This window comes from Ranitomeya imitator, chromosome 9, assembly GCF_032444005.1.
Source record: "Ranitomeya imitator isolate aRanImi1 chromosome 9, aRanImi1.pri, whole genome shotgun sequence".
Taxonomy (NCBI): domain Eukaryota; kingdom Metazoa; phylum Chordata; class Amphibia; order Anura; family Dendrobatidae; genus Ranitomeya; species Ranitomeya imitator.
The window spans coordinates 81,549,663-81,569,843 of record NC_091290.1 but is presented as its reverse complement, the minus strand read 5'-3'; the positions used below and the strand labels follow the sequence as shown (position 1 = coordinate 81,569,843).

The following is a 20,181-nucleotide window of genomic DNA, read 5'->3' as shown; positions in this document are numbered from 1 at the left end:
ATTTGTGCAGATTGTCCCACCTCAGCTGTAGATCTCTGCAGTTCATCCAGAGTGATCATGGGCCTCTTGGCTGCATCTCTGATCAGTGTTCTCCTTGTTTGAGATGAAAGTTTAGAGGGACGGCCGGGTCTTGGTAGATTTGCAGTGGTATGATGCTCCTTTCATTTCAATATGATCGCTTGCACAGTGCTCCTTGGCATCCAAATCCGGCTTTAAACTTCTCCACAACAGTATCACGGACCTGCCTGTTGTGTTCCTTGGTCTTCATGATGCTCTCTGTGCTTCAAACAGAGCCCTGAGACTATCACAGAGCAGGTGCTTTACATTTGATATCTTTATGATTGAAGCATGATATGTGGGAAAAGGTTGAAAAGTTCCACAGGGCCGAATACTTATGCAAGGCACTGTATGTTGGAGTAGGAGAGATACATAGGTGTGTGTGTATATATAGGAGTAGGACAAATACATACGTGTGTGTATACATTAGAGTAGGAGAGATACATAGGTGTTTACACATTGGAGTAGTACAGATACATAGGTGTGTGTATATATTGGAGTAGGACAGATACATAGGTGTGTATATATAGGAGCAGGACAGATACATAGGTGTGTATATATTGGAGTAGGACAGATACATAGGTGTGTGTATATATTGGAGCAGGACAAATACATAGGTGTGTATATATTGGAGCAGGACAGATACATAGATGTGTATATATTGGAGCAGGACAGATACATAGGTGTGTGTATATATTGGAGCAGGACAGATACATAGGTGTGTGTATATATTGGAGAGGAACAGATACATAGGTGTGTGTGTATATATTGGAGTAGGAGAGATACATAGGTGTGTGCAGGGCCGGCGTCAGCACCCGGCGCACCTGGGCAAATGCCGGGGCCCTAGAGAGAGAGGGGGGCCCACTCACGCTGTCATAGATACAGCTGGGAGAGCAGAGCAGGAGAATTTGCTCTCTCCGCCCACAAAGTCACTGCTGGCTGCCTTCTCTTAACCCCTATGTGCCAGCTCTGACACAAGCATCTTCTCACTCAGTCAGTGCAGCCAGGCAGGCACACATAGGGGTTAAGAGAAGGCAGCCAGTGTGACACTGTTTGTGGGCGGAGAGAGCAAGTTCTCCTGCTCTGCTCTGGCCCCTGGCTGGCTGAAGTGCTGCTGAACACTTACCAGGCAGATTCCGGAGGAGCTCCTACCAGTGCCTTTCCCTGAGTGAGTGCAAAGGTATCCAGCAGTGGTTGCAGTTGGACTTGTGGCTCAGTCTGCTGCTGCTGTCTCCGCTGCCTAAAAATGTGGGTGATGTCTGGAGGAGCAGCTGGTGGGGTGCAGCCTGCAACCTGCAGCTGCCCAGCTCACCCAGAACCCCAGAATACATGCATGCAACACCGAACCTGCACCAGTGGGATAGGAAGAAGCTTAACCTCTTCCCATCTGTATGAAGGTTATTGCTGAACCTTAAAGATAACAATCCAACCCGCATAAATGGGGATAACCAGATGCCAGGAGGAAGGGGAGCTGCTGCCATGGATAAAACTGAGCTGTGGGCTGTACGTTGGGGCCCCAGGCTGGTGACTGGAGGGACTCTGCCCAGTGCTGGCATGTGGGTGATTTCTGCTCCGGAGTCTCAGCTTCTCTCCTCCACATCACACTGTGCAGTCACAGCAACATTGGTTGTGTCTGTCCCAGCAGCTGCCACTGCTCCCACCACGGACATGGCATCACTTAACCCTTCCCCTGCAGCCACCGGCAACAAATCCACATTATTCCTTGATTAAATCAGGTTCCAACCCAATAGAGGAGCAGACATTTCCTGCTGCCATTAGGGTCCGGGAGGGGGTGACCTGTGACATTGGCTGCCCTGCTACTCTGTAGTGGTGGGTGACAAGGGTAACATGGGGTAACGATGATGGAGAAATGCACAGGATAATAGTGAGCGCGACAGAGGGCAGTGTATGGTATGGAGCAGTCAGGGGGTGGGCTGCAGGTTCCCCCCATACTGTACATGACTGCTCGGGACAGGGAGGCGTTTAATGAGCTTCTAATGACGGGGCACTAATTGGGTCATTAGGGTTTGTGGAAAGGATTCAGCATCAGGTCCCCCATTAATGCCCGAGCCGCCTGTTACTTTGTAGCACAGATCTGTCGGGGCCGCAAAACCAAACAACGTTGTTTATGTAGAAAAGTCTTTTTTTCATAGAAAAACTCAAAACAGAAAAGATTTTCTGATACAACAACGCCCTGCTCACGACACTGCACAGCACCTCTCCCCCTGTATATATACACTGCACAGCACCTCTCCCCCTGTATATATACACTGCACAGTACCGCTCCTCCTGTATATATACACTGCACAGTACCACTCCTCCTCTATATATACACTGCACAGCACCTCTCCCCCTGTATATATACACTGCACAGTACCTTTCCTCCTGTATATATACACTGCACAGCACCTCTCCTGTATATATACACTGCACCTTTCCTCCTGTCCTATACATACACTGCACAGCACCTTTCCTCCTGTATGTATACACTGCACAGCACCTCTCCTGTATATATACACTGCACAGCACCTCTCCCCCTTTATATATACACTGCACAGTACCACTCCTGTATATATAGACTGCAGAATTTACAATAGCTGTCACTCATGTAAGAAGTGAAATCTGGCATTGTACTATACATTTCTCTGCCGTATCTGTGCATCATAAATCGGAGTATGTGTTAAAGGGGGGGGGGCCCACTGAGACTCTTTCGCCCGGGGCCCTCGAAAACCTGAAGTCTGCCCTGGGTGTGTGTATATATTGGAGTAGGACAGATACATAGGTGTGTGCATATATTAGAGCAGGATAGATACATAGGTGTGTGTATATATTGGAGTAGGACAGATATATAAGTGTGTGTATATATTGAAGTAGGACAGATACATAGGTGTGTGTATATATTGGAGTAGGACAGATATATAAGTGTGTGTATATATTGAAGTAGGACAGATACATAGGTGTGTGTATATATTGGAACAGGACAAATACATAGGTGTGTGTATATATTTTAGCAGGAGAGATACATAGGTGTGTGTGTATATTGGAGTAGGACAGATACATAGGTGTGTGCATATATTAGAGCAGGACAGATACATAGGTGTGTGTATATATTGGAGTAGGACAGATATATAAGTGTGTGTATATATTGAAGTAGGACAGATACATAGGTGTGTGTATATATTGGAACAGGACAAATACATAGGTGTGTGTATATATTTTAGCAGGAGAGATACATAGGTGTGTGTGTATATTGGAGCAGGACAGATACATAGGTGTGTGTATATTGGAGTAGGAGAGATACATAAGGGTGTGTATATATTGGAGTAGGACAGATTCATAGGTGTGTGTATATATTGGAACAGGACAAATACATAGGTGTGTGTATATATTTTAGCAGGAGAGATACATAGGTGTGTGTGTATATTGGAGCAGGACAGATACATAGGTGTGTGTATATATTGGAGTAGGACAGATACATAGGTGTGTATATATTTTAGCAGGAGAGATACATAGGTGTGTGTATATATTGGAGTAGGACAGATACATAGGTGTGTATATATTTTAGCAGGAGAGATACATAGGTGTGTGTGTATATTGGAGCAGGACAGATACATAGGTGTGTGTATATATTGGAGTAGGACAGATACATAGGTGTGTATATATTTTAGCAGGAGAGATACATAGGTGTGTGTGTATATTGGAGCAGGACAGATACATAGGTGTGTGTATATTGGAGCAGGAGAGATACATAAGGGTGTGTATATATTGGAGTAGGACAGATTCATAGGTGTGTGTATATATTGGAACAGGACAAATACATAGGTGTGTGTATATATTAGAGCAGGAGAGATACATAGGTGTGTGTATATATTGGAGCAGGAGAGATACATAGGTGTGTGTGTAGATATTGGAGTACTACAGATACATAGGTGTGTGTATATTTTGGAGTAGGACAGATACATAGGTGTGTGTATATTGGAGCAGGACAGATACATAGGTGTGTGTATATGTTGGAGTAGGACAGATACATAGGTGTGTGTATATTTTGGAGTAGGACAGATACATAGGTGTGTGTATATTGGAGTAGGATAGATACATAGGTGTGTGTATATATTGGAGCAGGACAGATACATAGGTGTGTGTATATATTGGAGCAGGACAGATACATAGGTGTGTGTATATTAGAGCAGGACAGATACATAGGTGTGTGCATATTGGAGTATGACAGATACATAGATGTGTATATATTGGAGTAGGACAGATACATAGGTGTGTGTATATATTGGAGTTGGACAGATAGATAAGTGTGAGTATATATTGGAGTATGACAGATAATAATAATAATAATAATAATCTTTATTTATATAGCGCCAACATATTCCGCAGCGCTTTACAGTTTAACAGTTTCAAACACAACAGTCATAGGTAACAATGTTAACAATTAGTGTTGAGCATTCCGATACCGCAAGTATCGGGTATCGGCCGATACTTGCGGTATCGGAATTCCGATACCGAGATCCGATATTTTTGTGATATCGGGTATCGGTATCGGAAGTGTAAAATAAAGAATTAAAATAAAAAATATTGTTATATTCACCTCTCCGGCGGCCCCTGGACATCAGCGGGAGGATCCGGCGTCCGGCACGGCTTCTTTCTTCAAAATGCGCGCCTTCAGGACCTGTGGAATGACGTCCCGGCTTCTGATTGGTCGCGTGCCGCCCATGTGACCGCCACGCGACCAATCAGAAGCCGCGACGTCATTCCTCAGCTAAAGTCCTAGAATGAGCGCCTTCTAGGACCTGAGGAATGACGTCGCGGCTTCTGATTGGTCGCGTGGCGGTCACATGGGCGGCACGCGACCAATCAGAAGCCGGGACGTCATTCCACAGGTCCTGAAGGCGCGCATTTTGAAGAAAGAAGCCGTGCCGGACGCCGGATCCTCCCGCTGATGTCCAGGGGCCGCCGGAGAGGTGAATATAACAATATTTTTTATTTTAATTCTTTATTTTACACTTTAATATGGATCCCAGGGCCTGAAGGAGAGTTTCCTCTCCTTCAGACCCTGGGATCCATGAGGATACATTCCGATACTTGATGTCCCATTGACTTGTATTGGTATCGGATATCGGTATCGGCGATATCCGATATTTTTCGGGTATCGGCCGATACTATCCGATACCGATACTTTCAAGTATCGGACGGTATCGCTCAACACTATTAACAATACAATAATAAAGCAAAATAAGACAAAATAAGACAAAATAAGACGACCCTGCTTGTGAGAGCTTACAATCTACAATGAGGTGGGGGAGATACAAAGTACAGGTGTGTATTTACAATGATGTATTTACAATGATAGTCCAGCCATCTTCATGGAGTGGGGGTAGATGGAGATACTGAATGGGCTACACACACACACAAACATAAAATGAGTTTGATTAGGGAACGTGATAGGCCGCTCTGAACAAATGAGTTTTGAGCGAGCGCCTAAAACTATGCAAGTTGTGGATGGTCCTAATATCTTGGGGTAGAGCATTCCAGAGGATTGGCGCAGCACGAGAGAAGTCTTGTAGTCGGGAGTGGGAGATACATAGGTGTGTGTATATATTGGAGTAGGACAGATACATAGGTGTGTGTATATATTGGAGTATGACAGATACATAGATGTGTATGTATTGGAGTAGGACAGATACATAGGTGTGTGTATATATTGGAGCAGTACAAATGGACGAAGCAAGGGTGACTCCTTAGGAAGGTATACACTAAACTCCCATGTAGGGAGGAGTGTAGTAGATTACGCCATTACAGACCTGAACCTGGCAGATGTCAGCGCCTTCATAGTCACCCCACAAACGCACCTGTCAGACCACAGCCAACTTCTTCTGTACATGAAATCTACAGAGAAACCATCCACTCAGAAGCCACAGCAGAGCGGCCTCTTCACCCGGCCTCCATCCTATAAATGGTCCAAAATGTCGGCATTAAAATATAAAGAAGCTTCCAGCAGACCTGAAATACAGCGGATGCTCCACCACTTCTACAACCTCGAGTACATGCCAAACCCAGAGGGAGTGAGCCAAGCAGCAAAGGACCTCAACAATATATTCTACGCAATGGCCAAACTGTCCGACCTTAAAAAAGTCGACTACAAGAGACCAAAAGAAACACAGGTCAATGACTGGTTTGACAGAGAATGTAAAGCTGTACGGAAGACCCTGAGAACAGCCTCCAACAAGAAACACAGAGACCCCAACCACCTGGGTCTGAGGGAAGCCTATGACTCCATACAAAAGCAGTACAAAACCATCCTCAGGAGGAAGAAGCAGAGTTACATCTCTACCAAGCTTAACCAACTCCAAGATGCCCTCCAAGACAACTCCTTCTGGGAACTATGGAACCACATGGGCACCAAAGACAAGAAAAACAACAACCATATCCAAAATGGCAACCTCTGGCTCCAATACTTCAGAGACCTCTATAAAGACATTCCAAAGGAAGGACTAAGCCAAGAACAGGAAAACATAATGGCGAAACTAAAAGCAATGGAGGAAAAAATCAAAAACTTCCAAAACCCGGTGGATACACCTATAACACTACAGGAAGTAACTGAGAGACTCTCCTCCATAAGATGTAGAAAAGCCGGTGGCCTGGATGGAATCCTACCAGAAATGCTGAAGTACAGCCCACCAGAAATACAGGCTGCAATGGTTAAACTCTTCAATATTGTGCTGAGTGCCGGCTACTTCCCTCGTACCTGGAATCAAGGCCTCATCACACCCATCCACAAGAGTGGGGACAGGTATGACCCAGTTAACTACAGAGGCATATGCGTCAGCAGCAACCTGGGAAAACTGTTCAACAGTATCCTGAACAAGAGGATCCTCACCTTCCTCACCGAGCACAACGTCCTCAGCAAGAGCCAAGCAGGGTTCATGCCGAACCACCGCACCACTGACCACATCTATACTCTGCACAGCCTCATTCAGAAACACGTCTACAATACAAAGAATGGGAAGATATACGCCTGCTTTGTGGACTTTAAAAAGGCCTTTGATTCAGTGTGGCACCCGGGCTTATTCCTGAAACTGTTGGAGAGTGGACTAGGAGGAAAGACCTACGATGTCATCAAAAGCTCCTACACCGAGAACCGCTGCAGCGTGAGTGTGAACGGCAAAAGAACGGCTTATTTCCAGCAGAGCCGCGGAGTCAGACAAGGCTGCAGCCTAAGTCCAACGCTCTTCAACATCTACATCAACGAGCTGGCTACCGCCCTGGAATCTTCCTCAGCACCAGGTCTCACCCTCCACGATGCCCAGGTGAAATTCCTGCTGTATGCAGATGACCTGCTGCTGCTGTCACCAACTGAGAAAGGCCTCCAGGACAACCTGAAAATCCTAGAGAAATTCAGCTCCACCTGGGCTCTACCGGTCAACCTAAAGAAAACCAACACCATGGTGTTCCAGAGGAGAAAGAGAAGATCAGACCAACACCCATCATTTATCCTCAACAACTGCGACCTCACAGGAACAGACAAATATACCTACCTGGGCCTAGAGATTCACCGGTCAGGAAGCTTCAAACAAGCCATAGAGACCCTGAAAGACAAGGCCTCAGAGGCGTAGCTAGAGCTTTTGCCGCCCGGGGCTGTTCCCGAGTTTGGCGCCCCCCCCCCCCAGCTCAATACACACAAAGGTTACCAAAAATGGTTTTCCTGTTTTGTAGAACTTAAACTGGGCCTAATGGTGTCACCCCCACATGCCACACCTGTGACTTAATACCACCACACCATGACCAGGCCACATAGTGACCGAATAATACTACATACAAGGGACAAATACCACCGCACCATTTCCAGACCACATATTACCACCACATAGTGACTGAATACTACAATACTGATCAGTAATAAAAAAAAAAACCACAATACTATCACCATAAGTGCCAGTATTCACAGGAGATCTGTACTTAGTATGCAGTGTCTGTGTAGAGGTAATACAGAGATCACTGGTGACATTATACACAGGACCTCTATATAGTATACAGTGTATAGTGTCAGTGTATAGGTAACACTGACTCACCAGTGACGTCTCTAGGTGAAGTCCTTCATCTTTTATCCAGCACAGACCGCCATCATTCCTTCCAGCCAGGACTCGTTTCTGCAGGAAATAACACAGTTATCTCGAGCTCCGCTTGCAGAACACATTACTTAATTTTTCACAACTTCTACATTACATCACATGAAGAAAAAAAGGTGATATAGTGTCACTCTGCACAGTAACAGGACCGCCCCCCCATTTAAAACAGTATACTCAAAAAATAAAATAAATACATCACTGCAGTAACAATATTCCTTAATTATCCCCTATGGTAATAATATTCCCCACCCTGGCCCAAGTTTATCTCATTCCTGGCTCCAGCCATATGTTGTCGTATCCTGCCCTCATGAGTATCCATTCTACCCCATATGATCTCCCCATCCTGCCCCACCAGCCTCCATCGTATCCGTCCTGCCCCATGATCCAATCCTGCCCCGTGTCTCCAATCATGCCCCGTATCTACATTCTGCCCATGCCTCAAGTCCTGCCCCCAGTGTGTCCAGCATATTACCCCCATGTTGTCCAGCAATCTGCCCCAGTGTGTCCAGCATATTACCCCCATGTTGTCCAGCAATCTGCCCCAGTGTGTCCAGCATATTACCCCCAGTGTGTCCAGCAATCTGCCCCAGTATGTCCAGCATATTACCCCCAGTGTGTCCAGCAATCTGCCCTCAGTGTGTCCAGCAATCTGCCCCAGTGTCCAGCCTTTCCCCAGTGTGTCCAGCAGTCTGCCCCAGTGTGTCCAGCATATTACCCCCAGTGTCCAGCATTGCCCCAGTGTGTCCAGTATATTACCCCCAGTGTGTCCAGCAATCTGCCCCAGTGTCCAGCATTGCCCCAGTGTGTCCAGAAGTCTGCCCCAGGGTCTCCAGCATTGCCTCAATGTGTCCAGAAATCTGCCCCAGGGTCTCCAGTATTGCCCCAGTGTGTCCAGCAATCTGCCCCAGGGTCTCCAGTATTGCCCCAGTGTGTCCAGCATTCTGCCCCATAGTCTCCTGTACTGCCCCAGTGTGTCCAGCATTCTGCCCCATGGTCTCCAGTATTGCCCCAGTGTGTCCAGCAATCTGCCCCATGGTCTCCTGTATTGCCCCAGTGTGTCCAGCATTCTGCCCCATGGTCTCCAGTATTGCCCCGGTGTGTCCAGCAATCTGCCCCATGGTCTCCAGTATTGCCCCAGTATGTCCAGAAGTCTGCCCCAGGGTCTCCAGCATTGCCTCAATGTGTCCTGAGATCTGCCCCATGGTCTCCAGTATTCAGAGTGTCCAGCATTCTGCCCCATAGTCTCCTGTACTGCCCCAGTGTGTCCAGCATTCTGCCCCATGGTCTCCAGTATTGCCCCAGTGTGTCCAGCATTCTGCCCCATGGTCTCCAGTATTGCCCCAGTGTGTCCAGCATTCTGCCCCATGGTCTCCAGTATTGCCCCAGTGTGTCCAGCAATCTGCCCCATGGTCTCCTGTATTGCCCCAGTGTGTCCAGCATTCTGCCCCATGGTCTCCAGTATTGCCCCAGTGTGTCCAGCAATCTGCCCCATAGTCTCCTGTATTGCCCCAGTGTGTCCAGCAATCTGCCCCATGGTCTCCTGTATTGCCCCAGTGTGTCCAGCAATCTGCCCCATAGTCTCCTGTATTGCCCCAGTGTGTCCAGCAATCTGCCCCATGGTCTCCTGTATTGCCCCAGTGTGTCCAGCATTCTGCCCCATGGTCTCCAGCATTGCCCCAGTGTGTCCAGCAATCTGCCCCATGGTCTCCAGTATTGCCCCAGTGTGTCCAGCATTGCCCCAGCCCCAGACAGTCAGAAATAAAGAAAAAAAAAAAAAGTAAAATCCTCACCTCTCCCGTTCCCAGCGCAGGTCCGGTGCAGTCAGCGTCTCTCCGGCTCTGCGACGCTCAGGACAGAGAGGCAGAGCGGCGCGCACAGTAGTGACGTCATCGCGCCCTCTGCTCTGAGACGTCGCAGAGTCAGAGGAGGCTGCAGCTGCCGGCGCCGCAGGAACCAGGAGAGGTGAGTATAGAGCAGGGGGCGGGGGCGGGGGCGGGACCCGGGGGTGGGGGGAGATGGCCCTGGTCGTGGCGGCGGACGGCGCCGCCCGAAGATTTAAAGGGGCGTCTTTTTTTTTTTTTTTAATCTTCTTCTGCAGCGCCGGCCGCCCCCAGCATTGTGCCGCCCGGGGCGGACCGCCCCCCCCGCACCCCCCTTCCTATGCCACTGCAAGGCCTGCAAAACCTTCTATGCCATCCAAAGGACACTCTACCATCTGAAGCCACCAGTGAGGGTCTGGCTAAAAATCTTCGACTCCATCATTGCCCCAATCCTCCTGTATGGCAGCGAAGTCTGGGGTCCTCACACCTACCCAGACTGGTCAAAGTGGGATTCCAGTCCAACAGAAATATTCCACCTGGAATTCTGCAAGCACCTTCTCCAGGTCCATCGGAGCACCTCCAACAGTGCTTGTCGGGCCGAGCTGGGCAGATTCCCTCTACACCTAACAGTTCTAAAGAGGGCGCTGTCATTCCGGGCTCACCTGCATAGGAGCAATCCAAGCTCCCATCACCATAAAGCCCTGATACATGTAGGTGAAACAGAAAAACCAGACCCCTCGGAACAGCCCAGCCAAACCCAACCGGACCAGAACACCAATCACAACAACCTGACAAAAGCCGGAATTAGGAAGATGGCAGACGAAGGCCAGGAGAGGTATGTCAGTGACTGGAAGAATGATATCATCAGCTCACAGAAACTGACCATGTACCGGAGCCTACAGAGAGACTACAGACTGGCGCCATATCTGGAGAAACTCCCGGACCCCAGAGACCGCCAGATCCTGAGCCGATATAGACTCAGCGCCCACAGTCTGGCCATCGAATGTGGCCGACACAGGCAGAGCTACAAGCCCAGGGAGGAAAGACTGTGCCAACACTGCGACCAGGAGGCCATAGAGGACTTCCTGCTACACTGCTCCAAATACTCAGCAGTGAGGGACACTCACTTCAGGAGACTCTCACATCTCTTCCCAGACTTCATCACCATGAAGGAGGAAGAGAAAACATATATCCTGCTGGGAGAAAAAGAGAGAGCAGTGGAGATAGCAGCGCGGTATGTGAGCGAATGTCAAAGACTGCGAGAAAGAGAACTATGATGCTATGGACTATAGCCCCCACCCTGGATCTGCCCCCATCCACCTCCCCTATGCCATGGACTATAGCCCCCACAATGGACCTGCCCCATCCACCTCCCCTATGCCATGGACTATAGCCCCCACCCTGGATCTGCCCCCATCCACCTTCCCTACAGCTCCTACCCAACATCCCCACAGTCCCTATCCCTATTGCCTTTATACACTTGCTTTGGCAAAACTGATGTGTATTTGGTCCTGCCAATAAAGCTTCTTTGAATCTTGAATCTTGAATCTTGATACATAGATGTGTGTATATATTGGAGCAGTACAGATACATAGGTGTGTGTATATATAGGAGTAGGACAGATACATAGGTGTGTGTATATATTGGAGCAGTACAGATACATAGGTGTGTGTATATATAGGAGTAGGACAGATACATAGGTGTGTATATATTGGAGCAGGACAGATACATAGGTGTGTATATATTGGAGTAGGACAGATACATAGGTGTGTATATATTGGAGTAGGACAGATACATAGGTGTGTATATATTGGAGTAGGACAGATACATAGGTGTGTGTATATATTGGAGTAGGACAGATACATAGGTGTGTGTATATATTGGAGTAGGACAGATACATAGGTGTGTGTATATATTGGAGCAGGACAGATACATAGGTGTGTATATATTGGAGTAGGACAGATACATAGGTGTGTATATATTGGAGCAGGACAGATACATAGATGTGTATATATTGGAGTAGGACAGATACATAGGTGTGTATGTATATTGGAGTAGGAGAGATACATAGGTGTGTATATATTGGAGCAGGACAGATACATAGGTGTGTGTATATATTGGAGCAGGACAGATACATAGGTGTGTATATATTGGAGCAGGACAGATACATAGGTGTGTGTATATATTGGAGTAGGAGAGATATATATGTGTTTGTATATATTGGAGAAGGACAGATACATAGGTGTGTGTATATATTGGAGTAGGAGAGATACATAGGTGTGTGTATATATTGGAGCAGGACAGATACATAGGTGTGTGTATATATTGGAGTAGGAGAGATATATATGTGTTTGTATATATTGGAGAAGGACAGATACATAGGTGTGTATATATTGGAGTAGGACAGATACATAGGTGTGTGTATATATTGGAGTAGGACAGATACATAGGTGTGTATATATTGGAGTAGGACAGATACATAGGTGTGTGTATATATTGGAGTAGGACAGATACATATGTGTGTATATATAGGAGTAGGACAGATACATACGTGTGTATATATTGGAGTAGGACAGATACATAGGTGTGTGTATATATTGGAGTAGGACAGATACATAGGTGTGTGTACAGGTACTTCTCAAAAAATTAGCATATAGTGTTAAATTTCATTATTTACCATAATGTAATGATTACAATTCAACTTTCATATATTATAGATTCATTATCCACCAACTGAAATTTGTCAGGTCTTTTATTGTTTTAATACTGATGATTTTGGCATACAACTCCTGATAACCCAAAAAACCTGTCTCAATAAATTAGCATATCAAGAAAAGGTTCTCTAAACGACCTATCACCCTAATCTTCTGAATCAACTAATTAACTCTAAACACATGCAAAAGATACCTGAGGCTTTTATAAACTCCCTGCCTGGTTCATTACTCAAAACCCCCATCATGGGTAAGACTAGCGACCTGACAGATGTCAAGAAGGCCATCATTGACACCCTCAAGCAAGAGGGTAAGACCCAGAAAGAAATTTCTCAACAAATAGGCTGTTCCCAGAGTGCTGTATCAAGGCACCTCAATGGTAAGTCTGTTGGAAGGAAACAATGTGGCAGAAAACGCTGTACAATGAGAAGAGGAGACCGGACCCTGAGGAAGATGGTGGAGAAGGACCGATTCCAGACCTTGGGGAACCTGAGGAAGCAGTGGACTGAGTCTGGTGTGGAAACATCCAGAGCCACCGTGCACAGGCGTGTGCAGGAAATGGGCTACAGGTGCCGCATTCCCCAGGTAAAGCCACTTTTGAACCATAAACAGCGGCAGAGGCGCCTGACCTGGGCTACAGAGAAGCAGCACTGGACTGTTGCTAAGTGGTCCCAAGTACTTTTTTCTGATGAAAGCAAATTTTGCATGTCATTCGGAAATCAAGGTGCCAGAGTCTGGAGGAAGACTGGGGAGAAGGAAATGCCAAATTGCCTGAAGTCCAGTGTCAAGTACCCACAGTCAGTGATGGTGTGGGGTGCCATGTCAGCTGCTGGTGTTGGTCCACTGTGTTTCATCAAGGGCAGGGTCAATGCAGCTAGCTATCAGGAGATTTTGGAGCACTTCATGCTTCCATCGGCTGAAATGCTTTATGGAGATGAAGATTTCATTTTTCAACACGACCTGGCACCTGCTCACAGTGCCAAAACCACTGGTAAATGGTTTACTGACCATGGTATTACTGTGCTCAATTGGCCTGCCAACTCTCCTGACCTGAACCCCATAGAGAATCTGTGGGATATTGTGAAGAGAAAGTTGAGAGACGCAAGACCCAACACTCTGGATGAGCTTAAGGCCGCTATTGAAGCATCCTGGGCCTCCATAACATCTCAGCAGTGTCACAGGCTGATTGCCTCCATGCCACGCCGCATTGAAGCAGTCATTTCTGCCAAAGGATTCCCGACCAAGTATTGAGTGCATAACTGAACATTATTATTTGTTGGTTTTTTTGTTTGTTATTAAAAAACACTTTTATTTGATTGGATGGGTGAAATATGCTAATTTATTGAGACAGGTTTTTTGGGTTATCAGGAGTTGTATGCCAAAATCATCAGTATTAAAACAATAAAAGACCTGACAAATTTCATTTGGTGGATAATGAATCTATAATATATGAAAGTTTAATTGTAATCATTACATTATGGTAAATAATGAAATTTAACACTATATGCTAATTTTTTGAGAAGGACCTGAATATATTGGAGTAGGACAGATACATAGGTGTGTGTATATATTGGAGTAGGACAGATACATAGGTGTGTATATATATTGGATTAGGACAGATACATAGGTGTGTATATATTGGATTAGGACAGATACATAGGTGTTTGTATATATTGGAGTAGGACAGATATATAGGTGTGTGTATATATTGGAGTAGGACAGATACATAGGTGTGTGTATATATTGGAGTAGGACAGATACATAGGTGTGTGTTCATATTGGAGTAGGACAGATACATAGGTGTGTGTGTATATATTGGAGTAGGACAGATACATAGGTGTGTATATATTGGAGTAGGACAGATACATAGGTGTGTATATATTGGAGTAGGACAGATACATAGGTGTGTGTATATATTGGAGTAGGACAGATACATAGGTGTGTATATATTGGAGTAGGACAGATACATAGGTGTGTATATATTGGAGTAGGACAGATACATAGGTGTGTGTATATATATGAGAAGGACAGATACATAGGTGTGTGTATATATTGGAGTAGTACAGATACATAGGCGTGTGTATATATTGGAGTAGGACAGATACATAGATGTGTGTATATATTGGAGCAGGAGAGATACATAAGTGTGTGTATATATTGGAGTAGGACAGATACATAGGTGTGTATATATTGGAGTAGGAGAGATACATAGGTGTGTGTATATATTGGAGTAGGACAGATACATAGGTGTGTGTATATATTGGAGTAGGACAGATACATAGGTGTGTATATATTGGAGTAGGACAGATACATAGGTGTGTATATATTGGAGCAGGAGAGATACATAGGTGTGTATATATTGGAGCAGGACAGATACATAGGTGTGTGTATATATTGGAGTAGGACAGATACATAGGTGTGTGTATATATTGGAGTAGGACAGATACATAGGTGTGTGTATATTGGAGTAGGACAGATACATAGATGTGTATATATTGGAGTAGGACAGATACATAGGTGTGTATATATTGGAGTAGGACAGATACATAGGTGTGTGTATATTGGAGTAGGACAGATACATAGATGTGTATATATTGGAGTAGGACAGATACATAGGTGTGTATATATTGGAGTAGGACAGATACATAGGTGTGTATATATTGGAGCAGGACAGATACATAGGTGTGTGTATATATTGGAGTAGGACAGATACATAGGTGTGTATATATTGGAGCAGGACAGATACATAGGTGTGTGTATATATTGGAGTAGGACAGATACATAGATGTGTATATATTGGAGTAGGACAGATACATAGGTGTGTATATATTGGAGTAGGACAGATACATAGGTGTGTATATATTGGAGTAGGACAGATACATAGGTGTGTGTATATTGGAGTAGGACAGATACATAGATGTGTATATATTGGAGTAGGACAGATACATAGGTGTGTATATATTGGAGTAGGACAGATACATAGGTGTGTATATATTGGAGCAGGACAGATACATAGGTGTGTGTATATATTGGAGTAGGACAGATACATAGGTGTGTGTATATATTGGAGTAGGACAGATACATAGGTGTGTGTATATTGGAGTAGGACAGATACATAGATGTGTATATATTGGAGTAGGACAGATACATAGGTGTGTATATATTGGAGCAGGACAGATACATAGGTGTGTGTATATATTGGAGTAGGACAGATACATAGGTGTGTGTATATATTGGAGTAGGACAGATACATAGGTGTGTGTATATATTGGAGTAGGACAGATACATAGGTGTGTGTATATATTGGAGTAGGACAGATACATAGGTGTGTGTATATTGGAGTAGGACAGATACATAGATGTGTATATATTGGAGTAGGACAGATACATAGGTGTGTGTATATTGGAGTAGGACAGATACATAGATGTGTATATATTGGAGTAGGACAGATACATAGGTGTGTATATATTGGAGCAGGACAGATACATAGATGTGTATATATTGGAGTAGGACAGATACATAGGTGTGTATATATTGGAGTAGGACAGATACATAGGTGTGTATATATTGGAGTAGGACAGATAAATAGGTGTGTATATATTGGAGTAGGACAGATACATAGGTGTGTATATATTGGAGTAGGACAGATACATAGGTGTGTATATATTGGAGTAGGACAGATACATAGGTGTGTATATATTGGAGTAGGACAGATACATAGATGTGTATATATTGGAGTAGGACAGATACATAGGTGTGTATATATTGGAGTAGGACAGATACATAGATGTGTATATATTGGAGTAGGACAGATACATAGGTGTGTATATATTGGAGTAGGACAGATACATAGGTGTGTATATATTGGAGTAGGACAGATACATAGATGTGTATATATTGGAGTAGGACAGATACATAGGTGTGTATATATTGGAGTAGGACAGATACATAGGTGTGTGTATATATTGGAGTAGGACAGATACATAGGTGTGTATATATTGGAGTAGGACAGATACATAGGTGTGTATATATTGGAGTAGGACAGATACATAGGTGTGTATATATTGGAGTAGGACAGATACATAGATGTGTATATATTGGAGTAGGACAGATACATAGGTGTGTATATATTGGAGTAGGACAGATACATAGATGTGTATATATTGGAGTAGGACAGATACATAGGTGTGTATATATTGGAGTAGGACAGATACATAGGTGTGTGTATATATTGGAGTAGGACAGATACATAGGTGTGTATATATTGGAGTAGGACAGATACATAGGTGTGTATATATTGGAGTAGGACAGATACATAGGTGTGTATATATTGGAGTAGGACAGATACATAGATGTGTATATATTGGAGTAGGACAGATACATAGGTGTGTATATATTGGAGTAGGACAGATACATAGATGTGTATATATTGGAGTAGGACAGATACATAGGTGTGTATATATTGGAGTAGGACAGATACATAGGTGTGTATATATTGGAGTAGGACAGATACATAGATGTGTGTATATTGGAGTAGGACAGATACATAGGTGTGTGTATATATTGGAGTAGGACAGATACATAGGTGTGTGTATATATTGGAGTAGGACAGATACATAGGTGTGTGTATATATTGGAGTAGGACAGATACATAGGTGTGTGTATATATTGGAGTAGGACAGATACATAGGTGTGTGTATATATTGGAGTAGGACAGATACATAGGTGTGTGTATATATTGGAGTTGGACAGATACATAGGTGTGTATATATTGGAGTAGGACAGATACATAGATGTGTATATATTGGAGTAGGACAGATACATAGGTGTGTATATATTGGAGTAGGACAGATACATAGGTGTGTGTATATATTGGAGTAGGACAGATACATAGGTGTGTATATATTGGAGTAGGACAGATACATAGGTGTGTATATATTGGAGTAGGACAGATACATAGGTGTGTATATATTGGAGTAGGACAGATACATAGGTGTGTATATATTGGAGTAGGACAGATACATAGGTGTGTGTATATATTGGAGTAGGACAGATACATAGGTGTGTATATATTGGAGTAGGACAGATACATAGGTGTGTGTATATATTGGAGTAGGACAGATACATAGGTGTGTGTATATATTGGAGTAGGACAGATACATAGGTGTGTGCATATATTGGAGCAGGAGAGATACATAGGTGTGTGTATATATTGGAGTAGGACAGATACATAGGTGTGTATATATTGGAGCAGGAGAGATACATAGGTGTGTGTATATATTGGAGTAGGACAGATATCTAGGTGTGTGTATATATTGGAGTAGGACAGATACATAGGTGTGTGTATATATTGGAGTTGGACAGATACATAGATGTGTATATATTGGAGCAGGAGAGATACATAGGTGTGTGTATATATTGGAGTAGGAGAGATATATATGTGTTTGTATATATTGGAGAAGGACAGATACATAGGTGTGTATATATTGGAGCAGGACAGATACATAGGTGTGTGTATATATTGGAGTAGGACAGATACATAGGTATGTGTATATATTGGAGTAGGACAGATACATAGGTGTGTGTATATATTGGAGCAGGACAGATACATAGGTGTGTGTATATATTGGAGCAGGACAGATACATAGGTGTGTATATATATTGGAGTAGGACAGATACATAGGTGTGTGTATATATTGGAGTAGGACAGATACATAGGTGTGTGTATATATTGGAGCAGGACAGATACATAGGTGTGTGTATATATTGGAGCAGGACAGATACATAGGTGTGTGTATATATAGGAGTAGGACAGATACATAGGTGTGTATATATTGGAGTAGGACAGATATATATGTGTTTGTATATATTGGAGAAGGACAGATACATAGGTGTGTATATATTGGAGTAGGACAGATATATATGTGTTTGTATATATTGGAGAAGGACAGATACATAGGTGTGTGTATATATTGGAGCAGGACAGATACATAGGTGTGTATATATATTGGAGTAGGACAGATACATAGGTGTGTGTATATATTGGAGTAGGACAGATACATAGGTGTGTATATATTGGAGCAGGACAGATACATAGGTGTGTGTATATATTGGAGCAGGACAGATACATAGGTGTGTGTATATATAGGAGTAGGACAGATACATAGGTGTGTATATATTGGAGTAGGACAGATATATATGTGTTTGTATATATTGGAGAAGGACAGATACATAGGTGTGTGTATATATTGGAGTAGGACAGATACATAGGTGTGTATATATTGGAGAAGGACAGATACATAGGTGTGTATATATTGGAGTAGGACAGATATATATGTGTTTGTATATATAGGAGTAGGACAGATACATAGGTGTGTATATATTGGAGTAGGACAGATACATAGGTGTGTGTATATATTGGAGTAGGACAGATACATAGGTGTGTATATATTGGAGCAGGAGAGATACATAGGTGTATGTGTATATACATATATGTAAATTTCTATGCTTTCAGAAATGTTACCACACACATAGAAACATATTTTTTAGATATCTTTAATAGTAATTTATATTGTACATATTATACATTCTAATAAATACCGTATTATAATAATTCATTACTAAATAAAAAAAAATAAATCTGTGTTTTCTCTGAAAATATTTGACCTAATACACAGACTGAAGTTTAGATAAGTGATAAGTTATCAGACCCTATTCTCTTCCTCACCTTGTATGAGGCATATGAGGATTGGCTCTCGGGTGCCATAATGGGCACAGGTGATCCCGCAGGGCACCCTGACAGACACTTACCGTTGTGTGACTTGATGGGCATCACATCCATGGCAGAATGATTGGTGGCGGAGCTGGCTGGGCTGCAGGATGCTGTGAGTGCCGCAGAGCTGAGGCTTCTCCTGGGTTCTGCAGTCTGTGTAATGCCACAGTAAACAAATTGTCTTGATGCGCTTATTATTATTGCTCAGATTCTGCTTGGATAGAGAATTAAAGCTCATTATTACAGTGTGTGTGCTGAGAATTGCTCAGTCTATGGGAACACATGGGCTTAGGGCATCCTTCAAAACTTCACATTGCAAACTAACTGAAAGATGCATTATACATTTCTAACACATACAACTGGGTCTAGCTGACAGTTTCTCCTGGACAGATAAGCCTGTGTAGACTAGCGCAATGCAATCATTCTTATGTCTTCATGCATGTGTTGCCACTATCTGCGAGATGGACAAATGAACCTACAAGACAATGCAGATATCTATTTAGGGATGCAGCAGAGCGGAGTTTGTCACTTGGCACAACACCTTGTATTGCTACTATTTTTATTTTTGAGCGCGGTATCAAATGAGACAGTGTGTTGATATAAGACTGTGGGTTTATATAATACACCATGGGTTCATATAATACACTGTGGGTTCATATAATACACCATGGGTTCATATAATACAC

At 43.7% G+C, this 20,181-nt stretch overlaps 1 long non-coding RNA gene across 1 annotated transcript in view; it reads right to left on the bottom strand.

Moving 5' to 3' along the window:
* Positions 1–19,653, bottom strand: part of LOC138649130 (uncharacterized) — a 55,555-nt gene extending 35,902 nt beyond the window's left edge. Inside the window, exon 1 of the long non-coding RNA XR_011315243.1 lies at positions 19,534–19,653. This is a non-coding gene — a long non-coding RNA (uncharacterized lncRNA). The remainder of the gene's footprint in view (positions 1–19,533) is intronic.
* Between the last annotated feature and the right edge of the window lie 528 nt (positions 19,654–20,181).